Source organism: Hibiscus syriacus, unplaced genomic scaffold (assembly GCF_006381635.1).
Source record: "Hibiscus syriacus cultivar Baekdansim isolate YM2019G1 unplaced genomic scaffold, ASM638163v2 tig00006663_pilon, whole genome shotgun sequence".
In the NCBI taxonomy this organism is placed as follows: Eukaryota; Viridiplantae; Streptophyta; class Magnoliopsida; order Malvales; family Malvaceae; genus Hibiscus; species Hibiscus syriacus.
This window is the reverse complement of record NW_024062105.1, coordinates 22,932-34,201: the sequence shown is the minus strand read 5'-3', so window position 1 is coordinate 34,201 and position 11,270 is coordinate 22,932. Positions and strand designations below refer to the sequence as shown.

The 11,270-nt window shown below is 36.1% G+C and overlaps 2 pseudogenes; one reads left to right on the top strand and one right to left on the bottom strand.

The window, feature by feature from the left end:
- Positions 1–242: 242 nt before the first annotated feature.
- LOC120200927 lies at positions 243–3,845 on the bottom strand (annotated as a pseudogene).
- Positions 3,846–5,537: 1,692 nt separating this feature from the next.
- On the top strand, positions 5,538–10,469 carry LOC120200926 (annotated as a pseudogene).
- Positions 10,470–11,270: the final 801 nt, after the last annotated feature.

Sequence of the window (11,270 nt, the reverse complement as noted above, 5' to 3'; positions counted from 1 at the left end):
TAATAATAATAACTTAATCAACTCTACAACAAAAACTATACAACTGCTGCTAAGAGTACGAACACCATCGTACACTCTGTCGACTTATTTACTCTGCCATTTAACCTAAAATAATCATATTTCAGCACTGTAATTTCAGAAAGAACTAGTCAGAAAAGGTTAGGTTTCTTTTAAAACCTATAGCAATACAAACAGTTTCAAAATGATGAAAATAACATGCTTCTTGATACCAAACCATCATCATCATCATTAAATAACACCATATATTAATGAAAATCCATTAATACCATGTACAACTCTCTAAATAATGATTGTGAAAAGAGTGTAGATCCTGGACATTACAAGTCAGGTGCCATTGACGCCAAGTCCAAGTCTTCATCGGAATCCATCACCTCCTCAAAGTCATAGTATGGATTCACCTGCACATCTGAAGGTTAGCTTATCCTTGCAATCGACTACCAAATCTATACCCACTAATACAAGAAAATTTTGATCTTTAAGGTCTTTTGGATCAGCATATGCTTTAACTGCATATTATTGGTGGTAATTTACATTTTATTGAAGCCAGTTCGATACCTTGGGTCTTGGAGTAATTGCTTCAAAACTATGGAATTAGGGGCTATCAAAGTTTGGGGGTTTAAATACAACATATGCTCCTTTGTTATTGTATCTCTCTTCTGTTGCCTGTATTGTAGAAAGAATATATGAGCCAAATTCGTGCAGATACGAGATATACCAAGCATATGGCATTCCCACAGCAAATATTTCTCTTAGGTTTCCTTTAACACTGATATAAAATAGATACACACACTTATATGCTAACCCTGGATCGTTCACAGTTATCTGTAATGTGTCACATTTATTGATGTTACCGTTATCCGTGACCATGAGTGATGTTTGTATGAGCTATGCAAGTAGCTGAATTCCACACCCCTATTGGCAGACAAGATAAATATAATGGATAAGACATGATTAATTTATTGTAAATCCACTAATTCATGGTAGCACATTTAAGTAAAATATCATAATGACAACAATGACTCTTTGATAAATGCTGGAACTCAATGTTAGACAATTAGCACCACCGTCAACGAAAAGATGAAGTTGAGATATGACAAGCCAGGAACAAATAACCGAGTAGTTTTGAAGAATGGGAGAAGCAACAGAACATAAGCATATGCTAAAGGTGATATAGTGCTGAAGGACCTTGCTCTTAATGATCTACAAATCTCCTAAATAGCACACAATGGCAGAAATATGCTCTTTTTAATGTTGATTACTCTGTTGAAATGCATTTAAATCTTAAGGGATGACAAGTAAACCACTGGAGATGACAAAGATACCTGAAATTGTGGGTAGTCCGGAGCAATAAACACGGTTATCAGTTTCCCTGATTCCACATCATGGTCAATGGTGTATCCTTCATCCATTCCTGAAAGAACAAGCCTCTTTTCTCTTGCATCAGGTCCTTCATGTGATCTGATAATTAGCTGAGGCAATTGCACCCAAAACCAACCACATTTTAAATATTTTGCATCTCTAAAGAAGAGCTAGCTCATAAAATTAATAGCTATAATGAATAATATGCAATTATAAAATAAATGAAACACTATAACATGACTTAATTTAAGTCAAACAATTAAAAATAAATATTAATTACAGCAAGTTTATTGCACCAAAAAGAATGACAATGTTTAACCAGAAATTAGTGTAAAATTTAGATTACAGCATCAAGATATTCTCTTACTAGCTCTCTCCACACTTGCAACTGAAGTGCAAGTTTTGACAGCTAAGCCCTAACAACTTATTCCCCTAACAGTATAATAGAATACGCATGTTCTAGTCACATCGTGATGCAGACTAATAATAATTATTATCTTCCTGCATATAGCATAGACATGAAATACTCAACCAGAAAATCTAGTTTATCATTTAGCCAATACATTCCATTCCAGGTTTAGATTCAAATCTAGGCCAAAATTTTGTATAAGATGGTCCTTCAAAATTGTTCAACTCATACCATAACTGCCCAACTCCTCTTCTACATACTAGTATATTGGGGTCAAGACCTAATTTATAGGTAAAATTCCATGAACTACCACAGGCTTGACATGAAAAGTCGCTTGTCCAACCTGAACTGCATTTTGTTCCATTTCACAGCCTTCAATTTGAAAACCAACGACCACAGTTGATCAATTCAAGTAGTTTCCTCTAACACTAAATTGCAGATTGAATGCATGATGTTAAAGGATGGGAAGCACCTAAGAACATCTTCTACAGGAATGATAGCATACCCTTCTCTTAATAAATGTACAACTAGGGACATAGCATGTTTACAGAGAGAAATAACAGAGCTACCTTCTAAAAAAATACTAACCAAATATCAGACAGCTTAATGTCCCTTCTAATGGTGAAGAGTGGAGACAAAATAATTTAATTACACAATTATCAAATCAACGGTTAAATTTAACGACGACAGAAATGATTTTAATAAAAAAATGTATGTGAAAGTGTAATTATGATAATAACTTTAGTTTGAACTTCTTTAAAAACTCCTCTGTGCAGTCAGGGCCCCATAACAAGCCAATACCTCTCCCCTCATTAGGGGAAAGACCAGGTTTCGTTGATGGATCTGACCATAGCACATCACCAGGAATCAAATTCTGTCCTTCCCAAGGAGGATCAAGGACTGATCTTCGTGCTTTAGATAACTCCTCCAAAGAACCAAGACATAAGGCGTTGGTTTCAGGAACAAGATTTATCCTACGGTTCTTCTTCCCTTTCGTCCTTTTGGAAGGAGTGACGGTAATGCTGCGGAAAAGCCCCCCCATGAGCAGTATATACACGCTCAGCGATTATAGAGGCCAAAGGAAGTCCTTCAAAGCATCCCAAACATTTGCGATACACATGCTTACCTTTATCCCCATACTTTGCCAAAACTTCCTTCTCAAATCCATAAGTAGAGGTACAGTACTTGGATTCATGATTTCCACGAAGAAGATACACTCTATGAGGCATGAAAACCTAGAAGAATGTGATATATTGTCAAAAGTTTCTTATCAAAACGGCAGATAGAATTCAGTTCCACAAATAAACAAATCACAGCAAACATCAAAATCGGTATGCTCATCCCAGCTGATAATGTATAAACTATGGTGAGATCCATAATCAAAAGTTTTAAGAAGCTATGTTAATGTTCTAGTTGAAGTGTCACAATCATTTTACAAGCAGCTTCTGAAAGATGGTACACATAAATACTAGTAAAACAAGTGTTGTAAAGGTGAATTCTTTATGAAGAATGTTTAAAAATTGGAATTACCTTCCAGGCTAGCAGGAGCAAGAAAGTCTCAAGACCCCAAGCTCCTCTGTCAACATAATCCTCATCGAAGACAAAGATCCGATTTTCAGAAGGAAATCCAGCATCTCGGAAGAGGAAAAGAAGATCATGCAATTGCCCATGAAGATCGCCGACCACCACAACCGTTGAATCGGTGTCGGGAGTCTCGATTCGGAGGCAATTGGGTTCTTTGTGGAGGATCTTAGAAGCTGTAAGAACTAGGGCGTCGAAAACTGGAACTGGAAACACCGAGAGGAAGGAGGAGGGGGGCAGATTTTTTGAACTCCAGTCGAACGCCAATATCATGTGCTGGATCCAGTCAAGGCTGAGCTGGCCATCGGGGGGCCAAGTCAGAGGGACGGGAACAGCCGCCGGTGGGAGTTATGACGGCGAGGGATTGTCGGAGGAGGAGAAATCTGCACCACCGGCAATTGGACTGATATTATTACTGTCATCATCAGTAGGCATAGTTTTTTTTTCTTGGGAAACTTTTTATTTTCTGAGACGAGAAATTTGGAAGGCTCGTTGGAACGTATTGCAGAAGAGTAGTTCAACACAAAGAGTGTGCTGTTTTGGTTGACGACTACGGCTAAGGTAATTTTTTTCCTTATAAAAATCCGCTAATTTTATTAAAATAAAAAATATTTATAATTACAATAAAAATGTATAAATATAACATAAATAAAATTATAATTAAGATATTTTTATAATTATTGACACAAAAATTAATCACATACTTCGTTAAGGACCAATAAAGGAAAATGTTAAAAAAACTAACTAAAAAGCTCGAACAAAATAAAATATGAATAAATCTGAATGTATCGACAAACGAACCATAAAATGGATGAAGATACTGAAGGTCACCAACAAATCGTAAATCATAGTCAAACGACGTGAAAAAACTATCAACGAACGTAAAAAACGTATAAAAAATCAATCTAAGAATCCAAAGTAGGGAAAATCATCATTATAACAAATAATCATCATTTTGATCTATCATTGTGAAGTCAAATCCAATCCTAAGAAAAAAAGATAAACGAAATAACAGTAAAAAATCATAAGCTACTAAAAGGTAGAGAAAAACGTGTCACAATGACAGAGAACTTATCACAAAGACATAATAATTATTATTAAAAAAATATATAATCGACATGCGGCAACCAACATTAAAATCGTGTCGCTGTCGATTAAATAAAATTAAAAAAAATAAATTAATCAATAAAATTAACATAAATTATAAAGAAAAAAAAAGAAAGAGTAAAAAGAAAACGATTAAAGTTTAGAAGTAGAGTAATTAGTAATAAAAAAGGATTTTAGTTAACCTAAAATTCGATAAAATTATTACAGGCTCAGGTACATACATACCCTATATGTGACACCAAAATATACTGCAAGATATATTTATAACTTGCAATTTTATGCAAAACAGCGGCATAAAAAATAACTAAAATAAATTTATTAAATGATGTTTGAAATGAAAATTTTCTTTTACATTGTTCAAAAACAAATTCTTTCAAATTTTAGATTCAAATGGTTGTAATTGCAATATACATAAACACGTTGTTTATGGTTAAAAATATTATAAATATCTTAAATTATTCAAAACAAATAACTAAAATATTTTATAATATAAAGAGTAATTACATAAATATTCATTTTGATCATCAAATTTTTGAAAGTAATAAAACATTTATTAATATTATTATTTTCGTAATAAATCAATCACTCGAATATTAACTGTTATTATTTATTTATTCGATTAGTAGAAGATTAATGTAACATATTTAAACAATTAAATTGATATTATTTGATCATGTTAGTACCCTTTCATCATCTAATTTAACTCACTTATATTATTAATGGTAGACAAAAAGATCCATTTCTTCGAACAAAGCTCTAATCTGTAATTCGTCAGCATCATTCCCCTCCAAAAGACTGACCTTTACTTGCCTAGTGTTTGTACCTTCCAGTCTAGCAGGTTTCACCAATGATAACAGTGCTGTTATTACAAAGCGACATCAAAGTTGGCTTCCATTTCTGCTCGATGATGATTATGGTTGTGGGTGTAACTTATCACTTGTATGGAATCCCCCCTTGGATTTGCTCATGTAAGCATCCACAGTTCTGGCCTTGAAGAGTGTTATGAAACTCCATCGTGATGACGGGCACCAATGGAGCTGCCTCATCAGTTGAACACCGTTTCAGCTTTCGTCTCAATTAAAATCTTAATGATAAAAGATGTCGAACCGTTGTGAAAAGATGGGGATCGGTATGTGTGGGGGAAGAGAAGCCCATTTTGTTTTATCCGAAGGAAGAGAATCCCAAAATTAGATAATGAAATTGATCCATCGTCTTCTATTCTGTTATGATCAAGATAAAAAAAGAAAGAAAAAGGAATTGACAGCGTACAAATACAAAGAAGAAAGTATAAAGGAATTGGAAGTGCAGAGGAGAGAGAGAGAGAGAGAAGTGGACAATCCGTGAAGTAAATGGAAGAGTATCCAGAAGAATTGAGGAGTCCACCAGTGGCGCTGGTAGCGTTGGTAGGATGCTCAGAGCAGCATGGTGCGATAATCACCCATCTCCTCTCCCAGCAACCTCCTATCAACACCCTCGCCTTGCCCGAATTCGCCCAGCTCACCCATCTCCTCCAACGCTCCTCCTCTTCCTACTCTCCACCGACCGGATTCTTGAAAAGGGATTGGTTGGCCAAGCACCGGACCAAGATCCCCGCCGTTGTGGCGGCCTTCTTTTCCTGGGATCATGTTTCCGGTGACCCTGCACAATGGGTCCAAGTCTGCTCCGATCTGGATGATCTAAAAGCCTCTATTCGTCCAAGGAACACCAAATTGCTGCTCGCGGTGGTGGGCAAATCGGAGGACATTAGTGAAGATCGTCTCCTTGCCTTAGGGAAGCGAGCAGAGGTTGATTCCAAGTCTCTTCTCCTCTATAACCCGGATCCTTCTCAACTCGATAATTCTCTTCAAAGGTGCTCCATTTTTTTCCTTTTGCTGAAATAATTTCTATATAAATTGTACGATATACATATATATCCCGTACGTTGTAATTTCTATCAGGTTGAGTGCTAGGTTTTCCGAACTAGGAGCTACATTTTACAAAGACGAAGGTCGAAGGATTAAAGCTCGCATTGAAAAGAAGAACTTCTCCACTCCCGACCTCCAAGTTCACTACTGTTTCAAAGTAATAATGCTAATTAAAGAATAACTAACTTTTCATTATTATTAATCCCATATGTATTGGCTCATTGGTTCACAAAATGGGTAGGTTGCTGTATATGCAGAGTTCCAACGAGACTGGGCTGAAGCCTTGAGGTTCTATGAGGATGCCTATCATGCTCTGCTTGGGGTTGTTTTCCCTAATCATCCTCTCTTTTCATTTTTACAATTTTAAGTTTCAGTCTTTGACCATCTATGGTTATGCTATGATATACATATGCAGATGGTTGCTACCTTAACAAGATTGCCTCCCATACAACAGTTATTTGAGTCAAAACTGCTGCTTAACACTTGCATTTCAAGATTTGCACTTTGTTGTTGCATGGTGGAAAGCTCAACGAAGCAGTTGCATGGTTCCGCCAGCACATTGAATCCTACAAGACCCTTGATGCACCTCCAGAAGTCATTTTTCTTCACTGGGAATGGCTCAGCAGGCAGTTTTTGGTTTTCGCTGAGTTGCTTGACTCGAGCTCTGCTACTCTTCCTAGTGCTTCTTCTCAGCCATTAGGCACTGCCAACCAACCTCTAAATGAATGGGAATTCCATCCAGCTTATTACTATCAGGTCTGTACCCATACATTGTTTCTTGGGGCTACGGTTAGGTATAGGCTAATATATGTTATATACCTTGGTTTTACTATTCTCTTGCTAGTTTTTTTTTTTTTTGCTTGCTTTTGTGAGATTGAGCATGCATTCAGAGTTCTCTTAGATTATTTTCCTTATCTGAATCATAGCATTCATCTTGCAACAGTCAGCAGCTCAATACATGAAGGAAAAGAGATCTGCTCTGGAGTTGGCAGTGTCAAATTCAGAAACTTTTAATGAGTATGATGATGGAAGTGCTGAATCTGTGGTACCATCAGTTTATATTGGTCAGTTTGGTCGGCTACTTGAGCAAGGGGATGATTCAGCTATACAGCCGTAAGTCTTGGAAATTTTAACTGAGAGTCTTATTTGATATGTATGTACCATTTTCCTTATACTAAATGTTCGGATTTTTCTTCTCATCTGACTGTGCAGCATTACCGATGATGAATACACGCGTTACGTGATTGCCGAGGGGAAAGGGTTTCAGGATTCCTTTGAAATTATTGCCTTACTCAAAAAGTGTAATGAAATGCACAGTAATCGTAAATTTCAGAGAATGGGATCACTTTATGCCTTTCAGATCTCCAGAGAAAATTTTTCTTTGGGTGATTTCAGGAATGCAAAACAGTTTTTTGATGGGGTTGCAAATCTATGTAGGCAAGAAGGATGGGTTACTTTGTTGTGGGAAGTTTTGGGTTACTTGAGAGAATGCTCAAGGAAACAAGGTTCAGTAAAAGAGTTCGTAGAGTTCTCTCTTCAAATGGCTGCATTGCCAGTATCTATGGCCTATAGCATCCAGTCCTCCAAATGCGGTCCGGGAGGACCTGCAAGTCTTGAACAGAGAGAACTGATACACAGAAATTTTTGCATTCATAAGTGGAGAATCTAGACCAGAAACCCTCAATGGACTTGATCTCAAAGTAACCGGAGATAATACCCTTCATCTTGAGATTGATCTCGTTAGTCCACTCAGATCTGTACTTCTTGCTTCAGTGGCTTTTCATGAAAAGATACTTAAGTCTGGTGTCTCCTCCTCGATTACAATATCACTTCTATCACCTTTACCCCTTTCCTTCGAGATTGATCAGTTGGAAGTCCAATTTAATCAATCTCAATGTAATTTTATCATCATGAATGCCCAAAAAGTCCATTAGAAGCAGTGAAAAGTGAGCAACATGATCATCGAATGGAGAGTGCCCCTTCTTTAGCACTTGTTACAAACAAATGGCTGCGGATGACTTATGACATCAAATCTGGTATGTCCCTTTTTTTATGCATTTGTTGTTTTCACCATACATTAGGTTCATCTAATAAAGACCTAGGACTTCATCCACATTGATAACATAGTCATTTCAACTAGGCAGTCCTTAACTATGCAAATAAGAGAAAAATAATTTCTCCCGTAACTCTGATTGGTTTTTTTTACATGCTGTTGCTTAATATTAGCCTGACTACTTTGCAATGAGTTTGTTACAACGTTGTAGCTACACGTTTGGACCTAACCTAAGGTCATTAATACATTATTAAATTGTTGATTGTAAGTGGCCTTTTTAGCTTTCAACTAATGAACCTTGGATTTGATCAACCAAGAACTATGTGAAATCACTAATGCTGCGCCATAGATAGCAAATAAGGGTTGCATCAGATTGACAATAACTTGTTTCCTCTTTTCTTGCCTGGGCTTTTAGTTTTGCTTTCTTCAAAGTTGAATCAGAAGGGTTGCGAATCTTGATTTCTCCCTATAGATTCAAAGGCTAAAGTAATATTTAACTTCAAGTCCCTGATGGTTCTTATTTTTAGCCAAAACCATATGGGATCTGATGTCTTCTTTTCACATGCATTCTCTTCTACTGTAAATTATATATTACGATTAGCATCATGGTTTCCTTCAATTTATCCACCTACTGTTCATTAATACAACGTTCAAAATTTTCAGAACAAAGTGGAAAGCTTGAATGCGTATCTATTATTGCAAAAATGGGACCTCACATCACGATCTGCTGCAGAGCTGAAAGTCCTGCTTCAATGGATGATTTACCTCTTTGGAAGTTTGAAAACCATGTGGAAACTTTCCCCACAAAAGATCCTGCACTATCATTCTCTGGCCGGAAGTCTGCTCAGGTTGAAGAGCCTGACCCGCAAGTGGATGTTCTTCTTGGTGCTTATGGCCCTGCATTAGTTGGAGAGAGATTTCTGGTACCAGTTACCATAGCCTCCAGGGGCCATGCCATCTACGCTGGTGAAATGAAGATAAACCTTGTGGATGTGAGAGCAGGTGGCCTGTTTAGTCCTAGGGAACCTGAGCCTATTTCATTGGACACTCATCATGTTGAGCTTCTTGGCGTTGTTGGACCAGAGCGGGAAGAGGAATCTCAAAAGGGCTCTGATAAAATCATGAAAATTCAACAATCTTTTGGATTGGTTTCTGTTCCGTTTCTAAAGATTGGAGAATCATGGTCCTGCAAACTAGAAGTCATGTGGCACTGACCCAAACCAGTTATGTTCTTTGTATCATTGGGCTACTCCCCAATTTCTTATGAGTTGAATGCACAAAAAGTCAATGTTCACAAGATGTTGCAAATCGAAGGGAAGGAGGCTGTTTTAATTAGCCAACATTTTATGCTGCCTTTCCTCAGGGATTCCTTGTTGCTTTCAAAGATCAAGCCGGCCCCTGATTCCAATCAGTTTTCATCACTAGCCCTGCATGAATCAACTGTACTTGTTGTTAGTGCTAAGAACTGCTCTGAGGTCACATTGCTGCTACTGTCGATGGCTATTAAAGTTGATGGTGCAACTGAAAAGTCATGTTCCATCCAACATGGGAACGAAGATATTGGCAATGTGGTTCTTGTGCCTGGAGAAGAATTCAAGAAAGTTTTCAATGTTATTCCAAATCTTTATTCCTCGAAGCTTAGACTGGGGACGGTGTATCTAAAATGGAAGAGGCATTGCGGAATTGAAGATTTGACTGTGATTGATTCCAAGGTTGTTACTAAACACGAACTTCCCGATGTACGTGTAGAGTCATCGCTGATTATTGTGACTTTGGAAGGTCCTCCTTATGCCATCCTTGGAGATCCCTTCATGTACCGTGTTAAAATCCGTAACCAAACCTAGTTACTTCAGGAGGTTAAGTTTTCATTGGCAGATTCTCAAAGTTTTGTGTTATCTGGGTCTCACAGCGACACGGTGTTTGTTCTTCCAAAATCGGAGCACATCCTTTGTTTCAAAGTAGTGCCTCTAGTCTCAGGTTTGCAACAATTGCCTAGTGTCGTAACCGGTTTTCGTACGGGCACGAAAAATTTATTTGGCGGGAAAATTGATGTGAATAAATGGTTTTGAAAATAATTTGGGAGTCGCCATCGGCTTTTTGGGTCAGGTAGGTCGAATACCTAAAAATTATTTTTTAAAAGAGTTTTAAGAAAACATCAATTAAAAAATGAACTGATCTGCATTTATAACCAAAAATTCGTTCTTTTTAATAATAAAAAGGGATTCGTGGTCGGTTACGTTTAGGGAATGATTAACACCCCTACAACGCCCAAAATTGGTACTTTTTAATTATAAATTGTCTCTATTATTAAAAATTTAAAAATTCAAAATATATTTAATTTATAATTCTATTATTTCAAAATTATATAAAAAATATTTAAAAATATCGGAAAAGGACTTCTAGGTGCCTTAAGATAGCTCTTTTCTTTGATATTAATAAATATTAATTTGAATAAAATTAAATAATAATTTTTTATAATATTTAATTTTAAAATACCAGAATAGGACATCCAGTTGTATTAAGACTGCCTTTTTCTTCGATATTGAAAAATAAATATTAAAATAATTTATTGAAAAAAATAAATTATTATTTATTATATATATATTTATGACTACATAAAATATTTAAATATATAAACAAGTAAAATTAAAACAATAAAAATACAATTAGAACTATATGAAAATATTTAAAATTGGTGACTAAATTATAGTAAAATTAAAATTAAATATCTAATTCATAATTAATCAAAATTATAGGGATTAAACATGTTATTTTCTTATTTATTAATTTAGTGACTAAAATAAAACTTATCTAAAATTCGAATATCAGATTAAAA